Consider the following 18,536-nt stretch of genomic DNA (forward strand, 5'->3'; position numbering starts at 1 on the left):
GTAAGAAGTGATTCTTATCAAAGTATTTTACATATATTTCTCTTACCAATCATTATTTATACTAGAAAGATAATAACATCCTCAAAAAAATGATAAATACGTTTCATTAAATATCTAATGAAATTGTCTGCACTTCATATAAATTTGTTAGTCACAAGTTGACATAAATTACGTAAAATCATCGACGCATGTCCATCCCAATATTACTACGCTAAATCGCGAAGAATTCAATTATAAGTACAATGGTTTCGGATCAATATACTTCACTGTAAAGCCGTAAACAGGTTCGATGTAGAAGGGATGCGACACCGCGGCGAGAAGTCATCGCGGTGTGGCATCGTCATCTTATCGCTGGAGAACGAGACGCTACCGCTCACGCGAAATCCCCCGTTGCTTTTACCTGCGTCTGACGCACACGTAGGTGGCCGAGAATTGATTCGATTTTCACCAGGGAATTATGATGTATCGTCTTTCCCCGTGAACGTACGGTGTCGTTACACAAACCGGCGATTACTGGCCGTGGCCGTATGTAAATGCGAATATCCCGGGCTCGCGTGTATGCGAATCCGCTCCCGGTTGCAGTACATACACGCATACGCGTGCATCACGTGTTTCTTAACGATCCGGTCACGTGCTTTTCACGGCTGTCGAATTATGTTCCATCGCGGATGCTCCGCTCTGCTCCTCTCGAGAAACCATTAGCGTGACACGATCTCATCTTCGTATGAACGGCTGCCCTTCGTCTTTCCAACTCGACATTTTGTTAACGCGCCCGTTTGGCTGGGGGTGGGTCGCGTTTATACACGACTGGTTTGCACGCCGTGTACATTCCGGGACCGCGGCTAATTCTATTGACTGACGATTTATAAATTTAATGGTTCGATGTCGTTCGAATTGGGGATCTTGAATGGATATCCTTCGCGGGGTTGGTTCCGGGATGTTTTATTAGATAACATGGTTTAATAGGATTGGTAGTGATGTTTGTGTTTTGAGTTGGATGAGTTCGAATAATTCATATCTGGATGGGGAGTGTTCTATGTTCAGTTAAGGAAATTTCCAATCGCAATCTTTTTTTAGGGTTCTTAGAAGGAAAACCAGAAAATGTTAAGTATCCGAATAAGATGATAAATATTTCTTGTAGCCAGAAAAAAGGTGGAATGAACGAATGTTTGATTATTCCGTGGAGGATTAAGTAATTAATCAGCACAACGGGAATCGTTTTGTACCTGATATGAATCGGTACAATTGTTATCACTGCCGTGGCCCGACTTTATCGCTAGAGTTACGTTCACGATGTTCGTGTATCAGCACCGTGGAAATGCGCGCAGTTGCTGTAAAATATGATCGAGCGGCACAACAATTTACTTCCCCTTCCATCCCCCCTGTCGTCCTAGATCCACCATGAGCGATGTTATCTCACGGGCAAATAGGCTAGAAGACGTACAGGTACTTCCCGTGAGTCAGCTAAGGAATTTACCAAGACTACTGTCACGGGTGCCGCGTATACATTCACTGAATCAATACGACACGTACGCCCCTAGGAATGTTAAACGACTGCGGTGGAGCAAACATACAGGAACGGGTATTTCATTACGAGCGATACGGCTGCCCAAATATTCCTTTGAATTGCTGTTTAACGTCGATTTGTGTCTTGCAAATTCAACTGCACGGCGCACTATCGCCGTATAAGGGATTTAACCCGTAGTAGTGCAATTGTAACATCCGCGTAATTTTGTAATGTTGCGTTTTCGAAGATAATATAGAAGATAAGAATATTCATGCAGAATAATAATATAAAGCAACCTTGACACTTTAAGTATTAAGTAACCACTAAAGGAATAAACAATACTTAATCAACAAAGATCCCGGAATCTCAAAAATGTTAGGTATCATGAATCTTTTCGTAATGCATCAAATACAATTGAATTGATTCTTCGTTGCGAAAGTGAATCATTTAGCTTCGTGCGATACAGTTATCAATTATTATTACTAAACACGCCCGCATCGTGAAGGTCGGCGTTCAGCATCGAAGAGGCGCGAAACAGCCGACAAGTCGCGGCATTTTTCCCCCATAAATTAGTTTGACGCGCTTCAATCTGTTCCTCTCGGGGGCCGAGGCGTGAACTATGCCCGGACGCATTTGTCGTAAGGAACAAGAGAACTGGTTTGTCAGCCACTCTCGTTTCGTGAGGCGTTCCGCGGGCGGGGGAGGGTGCGTGCCGAAGAAAAAGGAGTCGCGAAGGGTGCGCCCTTCACGCGTCCCGGGCTGCAACGGCTGATTTATGGCGCGACGAAAATTATTGCCGCCGTTAAAATACCTCGAGGCGTATTTATTGACAGACACGCGTTCGCCTCCGCGAGACTGATCCCGTGATGCGAGCTGGTCCTCGACGGAGGACAAGACTGTACTTAAGCCGCCTCTAAACGCCGGTTGTAAAGCCTCCGGCGTAAACGAATCGGCCAAGGGATCGTTTTCGGCCCGGAACCCACCGCGTTTCTTCCAAATATGCCACTTTAACGGCCGGCCATTCCGGCTTCTGGCATTGAGACCCAGCTTCCAGTTGTTTTTCAACCGTGCCACGGAGAAATTACTCTTCACCGTGTGATTCAAGTGTTCATGCTCCGAAGACTTCACTTCACCCCGTTTTATTTGCTTCACCGTTCGCGTTCACGGTCGTAACGTTTATTCATAGTTAAGGCTTCTATGCTACTATTGAAAATTTTGGAAGTAGTCATTCCTCCAACACTTATATTAAGTAATCAATATTCCTACAAAATTCGTTCCAGTAAAGTTCATTTACCGGTTCTAACTTCATAACCTTTCTATTACGTATATGCCCTAAAAAATGTCCAATTTTCATGAGACAGGAGTACAAACCACAGCATCTGAAAATATTAACCGTTCCTCAGCTTCCTTTCCAACCCCGGGATAATACAAGTTCTCCTACTTCGTTTCGTTAAATCGCAGTCGTAATATTCGAGGAAGGGATTCGCAGCGCAAACTGCTTCGCAGCAAAAATTGCGTACGTGAGGCAACTGCTTACGACATCGTTCGGGCGCTGGTCGCTTCCTATTTATACTGGCCGAAACAATGTTTCCTCCTTATCAGTGTCTTATTGTTCTCGTCGCGACTCGGTTTATTAACTTCCACGGCCCACCCCCGCCCCTTCAACGGCTGCGTCGCCGTGTTTAAAGGGTTCCGTCGTGCTAGCACGAAACCCGGGGTTGACTCGTAGGTGAAACTCCGCGGAGTCGAAGGATGAACGCATAAAAAGGCTTTCATGGCCCGTTCCCTGACCGTAGGGACATCATATTTTCTCGTGGAGTCGCGCGGATCACCGGGCTAGAGTGCATTAACAAAATAACGTAATAAAATCTGCCTGGCACCGCCTTGACAGCTCCCCTACGACCTCTCTCCGGCCGTCCCTCGTCCAGCAAGTCGTTTCTTTCTCTCGTTCCTCTTTTTCTAGGTGGCCGCTCGTAAAATCGGATACATTGTGCGGCCGGCCATGGCGTATTCGTCATGTCTACGACCGAAGACACGCGATCAACTAAAGGATTGACCCCGCAGAACGTCCACGAAACCTCTCCCACACACCCGTACCTAACGCGGCAGTTCCACGAAGCATCGATTCACCGGGTAAGTCGCGCGAATACGTCCTGTCACGGCGAAGTTTTTTATGCGACCGGCGAACCTTCGGTATTCGCTGGTTTATCGTGACCGTTTGCTGGATATTTTCATTACCCTCGACCGAACGAACGGGCATCACGTCGCGATCGGATTGTCGCGTCGGCGTGTATTTACTGGAGACTTTGTAGATTCGTACGGTCATAAGTCTTTCGGTTTATGGGGACGAAACATTGAATTTTTCCACATTTTTGTGATGCCTTTACTGCTGAGACAGTACCCTTCTTAATATAATAGTAATAATGGTACTTTAAATGTTGATCCAATTCAAAACATGTAACATAAGAAGCAAAGTTGTTTTAAGAATAGAAAATAGTCAATTAGAAAAGTAAGATAGGTTCCCAATCTAATCATCATCCTTAATTTTATGATCCTAACAAGAATATTTTAACCCTTTGCACTCGAGAAGTGATTCTTAACCACCACTTGATTTGACATAACATTATAAAGTTTTGTATATAATATTAAGCTTTGTATATTACATCAATACGTAAAACATTGAAATGAAATAGCTTCGTCCTTAATTTATGTATATGTTCTCATTAGTTTCAAAGAATATCGTCTATATCCCATAAAAAAACGTTGCATATTTCTAATAACAAATGCTCGAGTACACATGGTTGAAAAGGACGTAAACGACTGTCCAGTTGCTCCATCTTGTAATCTCGTCGGTCGATTGATAAGGTATTCGCGTTTCGTCGGGATTCGGATTTCGAGCTTGATCCCGTCGCAATATTCCCGGACTTTACGAGCAGCCATCGCATCGGTGGCAGTTCAGAGAGTTTTTAGAGTCAAACGAATAGCTAATGCGAGCACGCCTCCGCGACTAGCATTATTTCACCTCCTCCTTTCACAGACCGATGTTAGTCTGGACTGGCTGGAGACACGGCGAACCGTCTCGCCCGTACTCGACCCCATCCACGTCGGTCCTCTCTCGCCTTCGGGAGAAGGCATTACGCGAGATCTTAATGATCTTCGTTACCAATTAAGACACGGTCGTTGCAATTAATTCCGCGGCCGGTCCTGGAAACGAGAACCGGAAACGGCATCGTCTTACGAACGCGACGGGGGTGGCTGGCTCTCTCCTTGTCCTCTCCTTCGACGTCGGGATGAATATCCTTAGCGATGTGCGCGCGACTAAACCAGCTCCCGGGACCAGCCACGACTAACGATCCTGATTAGGAGAGAGCACTCCTCGGGCCTTGTCCCATTTCGCTCGACAATGTCCGCCCCTATTGCGACGGTAATACAAGCGTTCGGGGCCGGCGCAGAAACTAGAGAGACAGTTTTGTCGCGCGTTTCGTTGGTACATTGAGTTGTATAAGGAACTGGATCAACTCCAGTGACGATGACTCGAGAAATCAGGTTGCTTGAAAATTATTTAACTCTAGCATTGACGCTGTGATATTTGTTTATTGCAGGTTTGTAATGAATCTCCGGGTATCTTTATATTTAATTTGTATTGTATGAATAGAATAATATAAGGGCAAGGGAAAGGTATTTGAGAATTGAAAGTTTAGAGGAAGTTTTGTACGGGGTTGCGTAATTACTTTGTTCATTTTAAATGCTTTTGTTGTTTAGAATAATATAGTGTTGTAATATAGTAGTGATAGATGTGTTTATCTTTTAGAATGGGAAATGCGATGGTCAGTGGTTTCGGAAGGCTATTATTAAAGATTTTCTCACTGGATTTGCATAGAGGGACTGAGATTATAACATTTTAAAGAAGTTTATTAATTAGGCTTCTAAACTACTTTCAATGAATGACTGTAAAAAGAGAACAGCTAGGTTACTGTGGGTTAGGTATAGACTCGTGCGTTGATTGAAGTAATCTGCAACAATGCCATGCGGGTTGTCTGCTCGAGGGGCACCGTAATTACTCTTAATTGAAAGAAACCTTCATTGCATCTACTCTCTCTAATCATGCTGTATACGTATATCCTACGCTGTCTATTACGATCTTTAAAAATAATATCTTCCACTTTCATTATATAGGATTCAATTTATTTACATGGTAGATAGTTTAAATACATGTCCGTTAAAAGGTACAACACTTTCGAGAGAACTAAGAACTACGATCTTCATTTTATCTATTTTAACTAATATTTATTAATGAATATTATTAATATTTAAGCTCAAACTGATGGAGTATAAATTACTAGAATATTGTTTGGAAGTGTCAATACAAGACGTTGTCGCATGGAGACTTTGGCCCCAGGATCTCGTCAGTGCTAAGCTGTCAAGTCCCCAAGGCACTGAAGATTCTCCAGACCATCGCACGCCAAACTTTGCTTCTGTAGCACCTGGTCACTATACTCAGACCTAGGCTACTCCATAAATAGTCCCACTTTCTTCAAATGTTTATTGCGAAGTGAATTCCTTCAACATTATTATATCCCATACCCTAATTTAAAGAAAGGTATCCAACGAAAGGTAAGATCTCAAAATCCCCAGGACACGAAGTGAACCACCTCGCAGAAGCGTACCAAAACCAAACTTTTCAGGATAGGTTTTGTTAACCGGGCGACTTGCAATTGATTCTCCATTAAATTCATGGCTACTCATAACGAATTCATCGGTTACCGCCGCGACGAAACTCGTCGGCGGCCATGAATACTTGGTCAGAAGGAGGAAGGGGGGAGGGTGCGCTCTCTGATATTCCAGACTCGATCGATTCTGGTGGAAAGGCAAGAGTGTGCGTTTGTCCGGGGCTGTTGACCCTCTCTCTCCTTTTCCTTTCTAGTTTGCTCTCTGCATAGGCGTAAATTATAATGCCGGGGCTTAGAGAGCTACACTCTGACAAATTACAGGTTTGTTCTCCGGCCACCGGGACGCGCGTCGGAGATAGATTTCGTCGCTCCATCACCGTCGGCCCGACCGGACTCGCTCGCGCGGCTATGCATATTAATTCAATTTCGGCCCGCAACCCTCCGCGTCGTTTGGGAAACGCTGCCTGCCCTCACCCGGACCGCCGCGCTTTCTTTCCTTTTTTCCTCTCCGCGATATCCGCCTTGCGTTTCGAGGCTTATTCCGTGTTCGAAACTTTTAGATTAATTACAGCCCGCGCGCCGGACCCCCGTCGTTGCATTAATCTTGTCGCGCGAGCACGGAATCATCGACGTTGAAGGGTCAACGCTGCGCTGGTGTCCTGACGCCCCGTCAGACAAATCGGCGATCGTAATTGTTATTCGGGACGCGTGCGTTTCATTTTCGTCTCATCGCTTTGTAACCCTTTGTTTAATTCGGGTAAGTCGATCACGTTTGATTGGTTTTTCAAACAACAGTCGAAAGTATGTAGCTTTAACTAAATGTTTCTCTAACCACTCAACAGCAGAAATGGCGAGTAAATTGACTTTTTGAAGATTTTCTGTAGAAACTCCAAGAGTGCGTATATTAAGACTTACCAGTTATCTTTTCAATAATTGGCAGAACAAGTCGTTTTGATCTGTCTGAAAGTTCTAGTGTTAACTAATCATTTTCCTGTGTCTGTAATGTTTCTTTGAACCACTGGATACTTTTTGTTTCGAGGAATGATTTTAACCAACGATCAATTCACTTACCGGTAAATCAAAATTCAATTGAAGCCAAATTATAAACGTACTTCTTTAATTCAATCCCAATGTGGCTCCGACATCAAATAGTAACGTAAAACTCTTTTCACCATTGTTGAAGATCTTTTAAATATAGATTCACTGGCCTTTCTTCCGCAGTCTGCAAAGAAATTCCCATCCCCACGCCCCTGGAGAATTCTTCTCGACAGAGTCTTCTTATTAACCCCATTACACGCTCTTTCCGCGTATCGTCTCCGTCGCAAGCTCTGCGAGTATCCAGCGAAACAGAAGCGCGCCGACGGTCGAGACGAATTGTTAAATCGTCCCGTTCCCTCGAACCGAGAAAGAATTTGTCATGTTTCTTCGCGTAGCTGCTCGGGAGGGTTGAGCGTTGGGTCGGGTTCTTCTTAAACTCTGCGGAAAAGGAACTCTCGAGCTGTTTGCGCGGGGTGGGATAGGCTAGGGCAAAAAGTACGGAAGAGGAGAGGCCGCGAGCGCATCCGTTAAATTACAATGGGTACGTCCGTCGCGAGCGTGTTACAGTGTTTTCATCCGCATATGCGGAAAAAGGAAAAGAATCGGTGAGCAGGAGTGTGGCGTGGCGAAAGGAGAGCGGAGGTGAGAGGGAGGAAACGTATCATAAGTTACCGAGCAGGCAGAGGGGCCCGTGACGTCTCCGCGCAGTCCATATTTCATGCTTTTGTTCGATTCTGTCGGGCATTATTTTAGGTTACGTCGAGAAATGCTTTCTGGATCGCGGTTTCCCGATCTCCACCCATTCTCCCCCCTGCATTCCCTTTTCTTCTCTCTTTTCGCGACGTCCCATCTCCTTTTCCCGCTTCCAACCCCGATAACCATGGGAAAAATATGTCGAGTTTCCTGCCTTCGGCCGGCCAACGTTACAAGGGCTACGCAATTTCGTCCTCCGCCTATCGACACGCTCGACATTGTTTGCTCTTTCAGACGAGTCGGACAAACAATATTCGACGATCGCGCGTTAGAAGCGTTTAATTTCAAAGTATACAAGGAAATGTATACGGATGCGTTCTACGAGCTTCGATCGCGACAGGAAAACGCGCGCCGCGCTGGCTAATCCGATTTCGCGGGAGACGAGACGCAAACACAGGGATTTCCGTTTTTCTTCCTCGTTCTTCTTCAATTTCTTCGTCTCCTTTTTTTCCTTGTCCGTTCTTCGTCACCGGGATTCGCCGCGAATCATTGCTTTTATTAAGGGGACGCGTCGCGCACACAGCTGGGTGGAAATAGGAAACGTTATCGTGCTCGATGGAACGATCCTTTTAGAGGATTTGTGTACGGTTTTATGGTAGAATTGCGATGAAGTTATGGTTTTTCGAACGATGTCGTTTATAGTCCGGGTAAAATATTAACGACACTGAGGAAACAACGCGCGCGAGAGGAAACGGAGGATTAGGGAAGAGATTATTGCCTATAAAATGTTGATTATAACCGATATGAAAATTGCTTGGCGTATGGAAAAAATTATCTTTCATAAGCGCAGAACGGTGTGAGGGTTTAAGCTCGTTCTCCTCGGATCGTTCGTTTAGAATACAGTGTAGGCCGGTGACTATTAAGATCTTAATAATTTCGTAAACTATAACTAGTATAATGGAGTATTAAAAGGAAACGCAGAAATGTTTTTACTTTTAATAACGAACATATACTGCATCCGCAGTTATTGTAAAACTAAAATTATATTGCACACAGCAAAAAACCACGAGTGGGTGGCGCGCGTTTTGTCCCGACGTTTCATTGTGCGACAGAGGCGTTATTGCAAGTTAAGTGGTCAGCGTGAACACAATGGTGCCGTAAAAATATTTTATTTCAAAAAAAGTCTCTCTGCAGGTTCAAGTGACATGACACGATATTTAATTCGTCATGGTTAAAAAATCAATTATTTATCGTTGAAAAAACGTGTTACAAACCTGCGGTCACGTTCACTTTACTAATGTTAGTTAAGTGCGCTTACCCTTGGAAAGCTGTAGCTTTTCAACCGAATTAACCATAACAGTGTAATGTATTCGTTGTGACCACACAACACAATACTAATGTAATATTTTTTCAAATAATTTGCAACTCGATATCTCCACACCATTAATTCCAAACAACAACGTCTTTAATAGTTCAACAGTTCAACGACAATGTTGTACTATTCTTCAATCCGTACCACGATGCGTCGTTCAGGCATTTCAATAGTACCATTCCGCGTGTACAAATTGCGCCACTTGCACCACAATAGGCCGCAGCGTTGCGCCCCGCGTGCGGCGTTATAAATCAAGGCCGCGCGCGTTATCCTGTTCGGCGAACGCGGAGTTGTCCCGCGCGATTTTAACGACACCTCGTCCGTTCGAAATCGTCGCGAAGGTTGGCCGCGTGTCATTCTCGTCGGCCGTTTAACAACGGTGATAAAACATCCTCCGTCCCTCTTCCTCTTCATTTCACCGTCCCGCTCTTGTCTCCGCGAAACAGTTCGGTCCCGTTCGCGCACGACTAAGAAGACCATGGTGGCGCTTTAAAGTATTTTCGGCGATATACGGGGTTGACTTATGGCCCGGCTGCGATTCCTCTCTTTTCCCCCGCCCCGTTAAAAGGATGGTGACGCGGAGAGCCAAAAAAGAAAAAGAAGAAAGCGACGAAGGGGTGGGGGTGGGGAACGTGGACGCGCACGGTGCCGTCTCGACCGGGACACGACCGGGATATTGCATTGTGTTTTCTTTCGGGACAAATGATTTACCGTGTTTCCCCTTATATTGCCGCGAGCTACTACGGCCCCGCAAAAACACGTAAGGGGTTGCGAGGAGTCACCGTAGTCGTCGTCGTTCGCCCCGTCGAAAGAGAAAAGAGGGGTGGTGGCGGGCTGTGGACGGGGGCAAGGAATGGGAACCGTACGATATGGGAGAAGAAGGAGGTATTACATATTTATGGGCTTCTGGTACGGGCACCGAAGCAAATTTCAAGCAAATCTTGGTCGGGAATAACGTTAGAGCCATTGGTACGTAAGGCCGACTCGCCGTTTTCGGGACGACGACATATATCGACGTTTCCCCGGATATTATTTTCCGCCACGGTGTTCTACGATTTTTGCGCGCCGCGAGCGGAATTTTTCGGCGGGGTTTATCGCGCGTTATACCAGGCTTATTTCGGCGGTTTCCTTCTCGCCGTCGTGCAGATTACGCCGCGCCGTGCGTCTTGATCTTCTCGGGGAATTGTTCTTTTCGCTGTACGGTCTCGAATCATTGAAGTTCTCAGTACTATTGGTACGTGGGAGGTTATTTTATTAGGAGAAATTGTAGTTTCCTTTGTGTGTAAGCGTCTTATTAAAATTGAACGAATATTGAATTTATGAAGCATGTATATTACCCATGGGTGAGGAGTATGAAGTGAATAGCAGTGCAGAGGCATAATTCTAAGTAGGATAGAATAAATATTGAATTCACGAAACTTTCCGCGTTACTCACCGGAATTAGAAATGATAAACCGACGCTTACGCATCGGTATTGCTCACTTTTCGTAGGAGTGCTTTCATGTACAGTTTTATCGAAAAGAAAGAAAACACAATGTGCGACAATTACCGTCCCTTTGTCTGCGGCACTTAAGAATAATCGCGGAGAGCTGAAGACAATGTCCAGTGGACATCATCCTTAATAGCGTCATCAACATGAGATATCGGCGCGAGCCTTCGAGTCACCGGAAGAAGTTAACCTCTATTTCGTGCCGGTCATCGAAACGTAACGTCCGGGGCGACTTCCGATTTGTTTCGGTTATATTTTATTCGACCGTGGACCCGTGGGTCACCGAACGACCCCACCGAGGGCGGATTTCTGCTTCGGATGGCCAGCGAATTATTGAATATTGAGCAGGGCCGCTTCTTGAGGATCGATGTCGGGGGAACGGAAAACAATGCGTCGAACCAGCGTCTGCGACTGTAATTTCCGAAATCCATATACCGATGTACATATTTCACCCCAGTCGGAAAACTTGTATACCGTCTCCCGCGGCGAGACAAATTTTTACGAGAGGAATATGGTACGATGCTGGTCCAGAAGATTCGGTGATTAGTACCATTTGGGAAATGTCGATCGTGAGGGTGAGAAATGGAATTAATGGTGTTAGAATGGGAAATACAGAATTGTAAAAGTCGAATGGGAGAGACGCGTGGTTTTCCATAGGAAAAGGTAAATTTAGGTTGAATAAGTAAATATTGAAATATTATTATTCATACTATATTATTCTTTACATTAAGGATATTAGCGTTTCTTATATGAATGGTGACCGATAATACAGTATGCAAAATCTATTAAGAAATTAATTTTATAACCTAGTTAAGTCTAAAGTATTTCATACATAAATAAAACGATGGAGTCATTTTATGAATATTAAGATGGCCGATTTGAAGTGACTTCTACATAAAACATGTACGCACAGTTCGAATTTCGTCAGCGAAATTTTGCTTACGTAATCTTGCCCGTACCTCTACGCCACTCTTACGTTATCCCGATCCACGGTTTACGACATTACGCCGTGCGGAAAATGACCGAATCAGCGTGAAAGCCTCTCCCGAAGCCCGTAGGGAGGAGATAACAGCCGTGTCACGGAGCCGCGAGCATAAAACCGAAGCTGGAACAGCCGGAACGAGCCGTGGCAATAATTAACGAAGGTGTTTTATTAAACGGAACGCGCGTGTGGCTGGGCCGTGTAGTTCAGCCGCAGCGGAATGTGGCCCGCGACCAAGCGGATACGCGAGTTCTGATTTCCGGGTTAAGTAAGAGCATCGTAAAATGTTTTTAAACCCGCTCCGGTGGCCAGTGTCCCGGGGTAATTATTGTCTCTTTTATCTCGCCTGTTCCCCGGTCTTTCCCAAGGCCGAGAGACCTGCTTTGACCGGTCGCTACCTAATGAATATCTAACACGACGACTTCTTTTTTCACGAGACTGTAAAGCACGCGGATACGCTATGTGCCACAGTCAGAGCTAAAAGCTCAATCGTAGGTCGGCTGCGTTTTTCACTTTTCATTCTATCGGACTTTTCATTCACCTTAGTATTTACGTAATAATTTCCTTTTCTTAACCCTTTGCACTCAAGAGACAACTTAGTCACCATTTGATTTGATACAGTAAAATTATACAGTTTAATATTTCATATTCACCATATGAAGTATTGAAGTAAAAAACTTTTGTTCCGCAATTAATGTGTAAATTAGCATTAAAAAGCATCGTGTATATTTCATTAGAAAAAGTTGAATATTCTCAGTGAAAAAGCAAACAGTCAAATTAGCACTCGTAATGCACAATCCCTTTTGCCTTCATTCGCAAGGTACAAAACTACCCTTAACCCAGCCATTGCTCGCGAAAACGAAACGTCTTCTATTTCACCAATGCCTCGAAATTCGCGTGACACAGTGGAAACTGAATACACAAAATTCCATGCCATATTGGTTTCGGGGAACAGCGAAACTCTAAAGGTGTTCCATCGCATTGTCGCGGGGCGTGATTGTGCGCTTATGTTCCGCGATCCAGGAAACGCGGTTCGCGGTATCAAGGGTCGCAACGGCGTATCGAGGACTTCAGCGATATCCTTGGTAGTCGCGAGCCAGCTACCCAACCAGCCAGCCAGCCAGCCGGCGCCTGAATTATTTAGTTAATTTCCGGTAAACTGAAACTCCCGTTGTCGGTAAAGCCGCGGCTGAACGCCCGGCAGCTTTCTGCGGGACCGGGCGCCGTGAAGAAGAGACGGAGCGCGTTCAGCCCCGCGGAACGTATAGACAAGCCCATCGGGGGCGGAGGACAAAACGGGACGCTCGAGCGAGAGAGCGAGAGAAGAGGCGCGCAGCCAGTTAGCACGGTAACGGATCAGACCTAAGTACGTACTTAGTAGACCCGAAGCGCAGCCGGAGGCGTCTTAATCACGTAATTGCTCGCGAAATCCCGTGGCAGTGTATCCAACCGCCCGACTCATCCCCGCCGTAGATACCGCCCACGGAAACCAAACCCCGAACCCCTTTCGACCGTGGCAAGCATGCATCCGCTAGGGAAAGAGGAAGAGAGAGAGAGAGAGAGAGAGAGAGAGAGAGAGGGCGAGACAGTCGGTCGAACTACAAAGTGAACGCAAACTGCTCCAGGCTCGATATCTTCTTACTTATTTATCCGTCGTTTCGCCTTGGCAATCGAAAATTACTCGGTCGTCTGGGCGGAAACGACATGGAAGCTTGAGGAGCAACCCCTACTTTTAGAGTGTCTTTTGGACCCGCGAATCTAATTCTGAGAGATCCAATGAACGATATGTTGGTAGATTCGGAGTTGTGTGCGCTTATACTGAATTCGATTAGCTGATGTTTGATCCATTAAGAAGATTACTGAGTGTTTTTTTATTGTTTATCCGAATGAGTCGCAAGAGTTTTTGTTGTGTTTTCAAATTTGAGCTTAAATTTGATGGGAAGTCAACTTCTAGCTGATTAAAATTTGAAAATAGTAATAAGACATTGTTCTTTTGAATTAATGGATTTAAAAATGAAGATCACCGAAAAAAGAATGTATAAAACGAATGCGAATCGCTCAAGGCTCGATGTCTCTTTACTTATTCATCTGTCGTTCCGCTCTGGTGGTCGAAAATTACTCGGTCGCTCGAGTGAAGCGACACGGAAGCTCGCGGAGGCCGCGCTCCCTTTCAAGGGGCCAAATTCCGGTACCTTTTCGAGCCGCGAATCTAATTCCACAGACTGCTAGTGGGAACGACGTGGATTCGGGAAGGGATGACGCGTCGCCTGTTTGCGGATCGTGCTCCAAACGCTGGGAATGAATTAAGAAGTCGAGTCCCGCGGGACCATGGGTGTTTAAACTGTTAACCGGGGGTGGTTTCTCGACAAGAATCGAGCTTTGAGTAGAAATCGTCGACTCAGAAGACACTGTGTATGCCATGGAAAATAACTTTCAACAATTAAATAAAAAATTGTGCTTATAACTAGTTAAACAATATATTTTCTACCGAAGAGGTATATTCTGTTTTTATACATAACCGATTTTGACTTCTGATTTAAACTTAAAATGGAATAATAAACAAGCTGTTGCGCTCATTTCATTCAAACTCTTTAAAACTTGAAAACCCAAATTTCTCTCCCGTTTCCTCGTACAACGGATCTCTTCTAGCCGGTAAACACTTATTTCACCCGGAACGCGGTCCCGGTGCATTCTAATGCTGCCTGGAGAATAGGGATTAAGTGTTTAATAAAAAGCCGGGGCATAATCTCGGCGAAGAAGGCAGTCGGGAGGACAGATAACTATAAAGCGTCGAGTAGCAGCGAAGGAATCGCTATTCCGACCCCTTCCCACTGACGATTCCGACGCGTCGAACCACTCCAAGTGCCTAAGGGGTATATGACGCGTGGCATGGTGTGAACGAGGCCTCATTTGAATCCGAATGGAGACGATTTTCGCAGAAGAGGTTGTCAGTGAAATGGCGCGGGGTGGAGAGCGGCGGCGGTGGGACAACCGGGACGGGCAAGAACGCGAGAGGAACGCGTTCACTCCACTTTCTGGCGTAACGACGATGCCAGCAATATGTCAACGACAGATATTCCCAGCCCGGTATTCCAGAGAGTGCGAACTATCGACCGGAAGCTCATGTATTTCCGTTTCTATATTGCATCGGGCTCTCACTTGAATTCCCTTTCAACCGACCGGCCCCTTTCGAGCCCCTCGTCTTCTTTTCCGTCGCCATCCACGGAAACGCTGATTCCGTCATTTATAAGCGACGCTTTCAAACGATCCCAGGCGGACCTTTAAGCATCCGGATTCCGTCCGCCGCGGAAAAATTCAGACAGATTACTGACGTTCGATTCCTGAACGGAGCATTAATCCTTACAAGCTGTCATAGGTATATACTAGTTCAAATTCAATAATATTAAAAATCTGTGAATTCTCTTCATTGTGAAATATTTAATTTTTAATCTTAATACCAATTCTCTAATTTTCTTCTTCTTCGGTGACATTTCTATACTATTCTACAAAAGTACTACACACCTAGCACATTTAATAAAATACTGTAACCAAGAAGATAGTAACCAATAACAATTTAATTCGCTTCTGAACATATCAAAAGAATCGCTCGAAGATTAATAACGCGATACATCACGACGGAATCTATTATAATTCTACGAGACGTCCATTTATTTTATAAGTCTCCATCCAACCAAGGTTAAAGACACTCGCCGTCCATCAAAGGTACAAAGGACCCTCGGATACTCTTCAGATCCTCCGAAACTCGTCTCGGGGGTGTTTCGTTTCACCGGGTTACATTATCGTTCCGCCTCAGGCGGGAGTGCGGATTAAGTCGCGGGACTTTTGCGAAGAAAAGCAACAGCTCCGAGCGTTCTCCGAATGCCGCCGTTCGACTATTAGCACTCTGCCCGGCTGCTGTTTCGTTGCCTGGGTTATTATCCCGTCGATTTCATAACATCCTTCGAGTCGATGGTTCCTTCGTCCCCCTTTCCTTCTGCCTATCCCCATCGAGCTTCTTTCGAGACACCAAGTCGACGACACTCGTACTCCATTAACGTAATGAAGACACCAAGGACGATTCTCTCGCCGTCGTACGACGTGCTTCAGGGTCCAAAGGGTTTCCTTCCAAGGAATTTATTCCGTGTCGGGGGCTGTTAAACTCAAAACAAACCCCCGAACCGACCCCTTTCCTCGTTTTCCGTGGTTCGCGTCTTCACCTTATCCGCACCGTTGTCGTGGTAGACGACGCCGCCTCGTCACGGTGCGGAGGACTTTATCGTTTCGCCTGCTTTGCATCCCGGACATTAAGCCGCCGTCCGACGACGGGCTGTTATTCTTAAACCGCTTCGCTCGCGGCTCTTGCCGGCTCCCCGATTACCCTTTAATTCCAATTTCGCGTTATCCGCGCCTCCGCTGCGCTTTCGGTTTTCATAAAAGCGGTGGATGTGCCCGAATCTGCTAATTTGCTCCGACGTGGAACGACACTCGACTCTCATCTCAGAACAATTGACAGTTGTCCCGTGACTTTGGCTGCAGCGGAGTTCGTTACGCGTGTTGTCAGGATGTTCTAATTAACAATTAAATTTATAACACAATGAAAGGAAAAAGAATAACACTGGTAGAAAATTTGGCAAAAAACTTCTTCGCAACTAATTCTATTATTCGCTTCATTTAACGAAATTTTCCCCTGAATTTTATCGTTAAGATACATCCAATGTGTGTCAATTTTATCAAATATAGAAAGCACAATTAAATTACATTCTTCCGCAAGTTTTCCATTTGGGAAGTAGTAGTCCCGAGCAACGGGGCTCAAAGTTTATAGGGGCCAATCGGGGGCAGTACCTCAACGATTCACCTCGTCGCGGAAACGCGTCTCACCGAGCAGTCACCGAGCCAGCCCATAAATATAAAAGCTCGCGCGTGGGCGAGAGGAGTGCTACGTTTCGTACTTAACTCCTCCTTCCAAGCGTCGTTCGTTGATCGATCCGCTCGGGGTGACGTGTTCCGGGCCGCGCTGCCTGGAAGCACCATCCATTAGAGGCAGCGTGTTTAATCAGAACTCTAAAGTTTCTCGCCGCGCGCGCTCTCCGCTCCGGTCAGCATAATTGGTCGTTCTCCGCGGAGCGCGGCGTATTTGCTTGCCGCTTTCGACTAAACTCGCGGAAATAAAGGAAAAGAAAGGACGGAGGCAGGGCGGGAGATGAAAGCGGCAGCGGCGGGTGGGTGGCGGAGGGATGAAAGGAGGCATGGGCGGCGAGGAGGAACGCACCGGCAAGTAAGACGGAGGGGCAAGGATTGTATCGCCCTAGCTGGAAAAGAATGGAGAGAGAAAGGCTCAAGGGGTTGCGCCCAGAGTAAACATGTCAAGCACAGTGCCGCCCATTAATTAGAACCCTCCCCTGGCTCTCCCTCTCTTATCCTCTGGCTCTTCACGAGCGGAAGAAAGAGGCCGCGGAGCGGGGGCGACCAAGGAAAAAGAGGTTACACTGTGTACACTCTAGCTGGCTGTCGCGAAACTTCGCGGACGCGTCTCGACGAAATCTATCGGCCCGACCGCTTTCGGCGGATCGAATGAAATGCTTTCGGTTCGTTTTCCGCGACTGTCGAGGCGTTCGATTAATCAAGCGGGGTAGAGTAAGTGATAGAGTAAATAGACGCACGAGAAAATAGAAAGGATATCAGATAGTACAAAATGATTATTTTTTAAAGAATTTTTAATACGACACTTTATTAAGTGTAAGAATTGAAATGATTCTTTTATATCTTATAGCTTTTTAGATTTACGAAATTAACATTTGGACCTATTACTTACCACCGTGATTAGAGCAAAGATAAAGCTAATCTATTGCACAAGAGAACTCCTTGTCTAGTAATTCAATTATATAGTTTAAACATTCTGTTCGCTTTACTTCGAATTACGAAAACTTCGAAGCCAACGTTTGCTCCGGAAGTTCCGTCACCGCTTCGACATAGCTGTTACACTGTTTGTGCCGCGGCGGGAATCCATAGAATAGAGAGGGTTGCGCGCGACGAGTATAAAAGGGTGAAGCGGCGTTCGCTGTTCCCGGGTCCCGTCACGACAAAGAGTTCAATTATTTGCAGGATGGCTGTCAGAAGGTTTGAGGGACGTCGAGATTTGTGAACACCCCCTCCGCGGCCGCGGTCGCCTGGCTGCGAGCGCTTCCCACGCCTCACCTGTCCGGCAGATCCTTATCTCCGCGTCCCGTTCACGTGGTGTTCGCTAAATACGATATGGGAGAGGAATGAATCGTTTGTTCGACGTTGACGACAAAATATGTTATCGAGACAAAGAGTAGAGAGGTAATAATAAACTCCGGTGAGAGGGTAGGACGGTAGAAAGGAACGGGACGGGGAAAGGGGGTGGGAGAGAAGTTGAGTACAGAGAAGAAGAAGGCAGGAGAAAATATATGTACACTCGCGATCAAAGGACCCGTTGCGGGGGGCCACAACGGGGTCTGAAAAGGCAACAAAACGAAAGGTCGATAAGTCGTGACCGACGAAGAAAGGAGACGGGAATGGGAAGTACGACGACAATATTAGTCGTTCATTATTCCTCGAGCACGTAATTACGGAGCCACGAATGCCCACTTGTGAAGGCACGCGACCCACGCGACATATGGCGAACGACGTGCGCGCACATTCATCCGTACACGTGAGCCGCGAGATCCGTCGATCCGTTGCGGTTCTCGATCCCGCGCGCCGAATCTCCAACGCTGGATCCTCGATCAAAGAGCCGTGTCCTCGACTCCGGCTCACCCTTGTTC

Source organism: Nomia melanderi, chromosome 6 (assembly GCF_051020985.1).
Source record: "Nomia melanderi isolate GNS246 chromosome 6, iyNomMela1, whole genome shotgun sequence".
NCBI classification, from domain to species: domain Eukaryota; kingdom Metazoa; phylum Arthropoda; class Insecta; order Hymenoptera; family Halictidae; genus Nomia; species Nomia melanderi.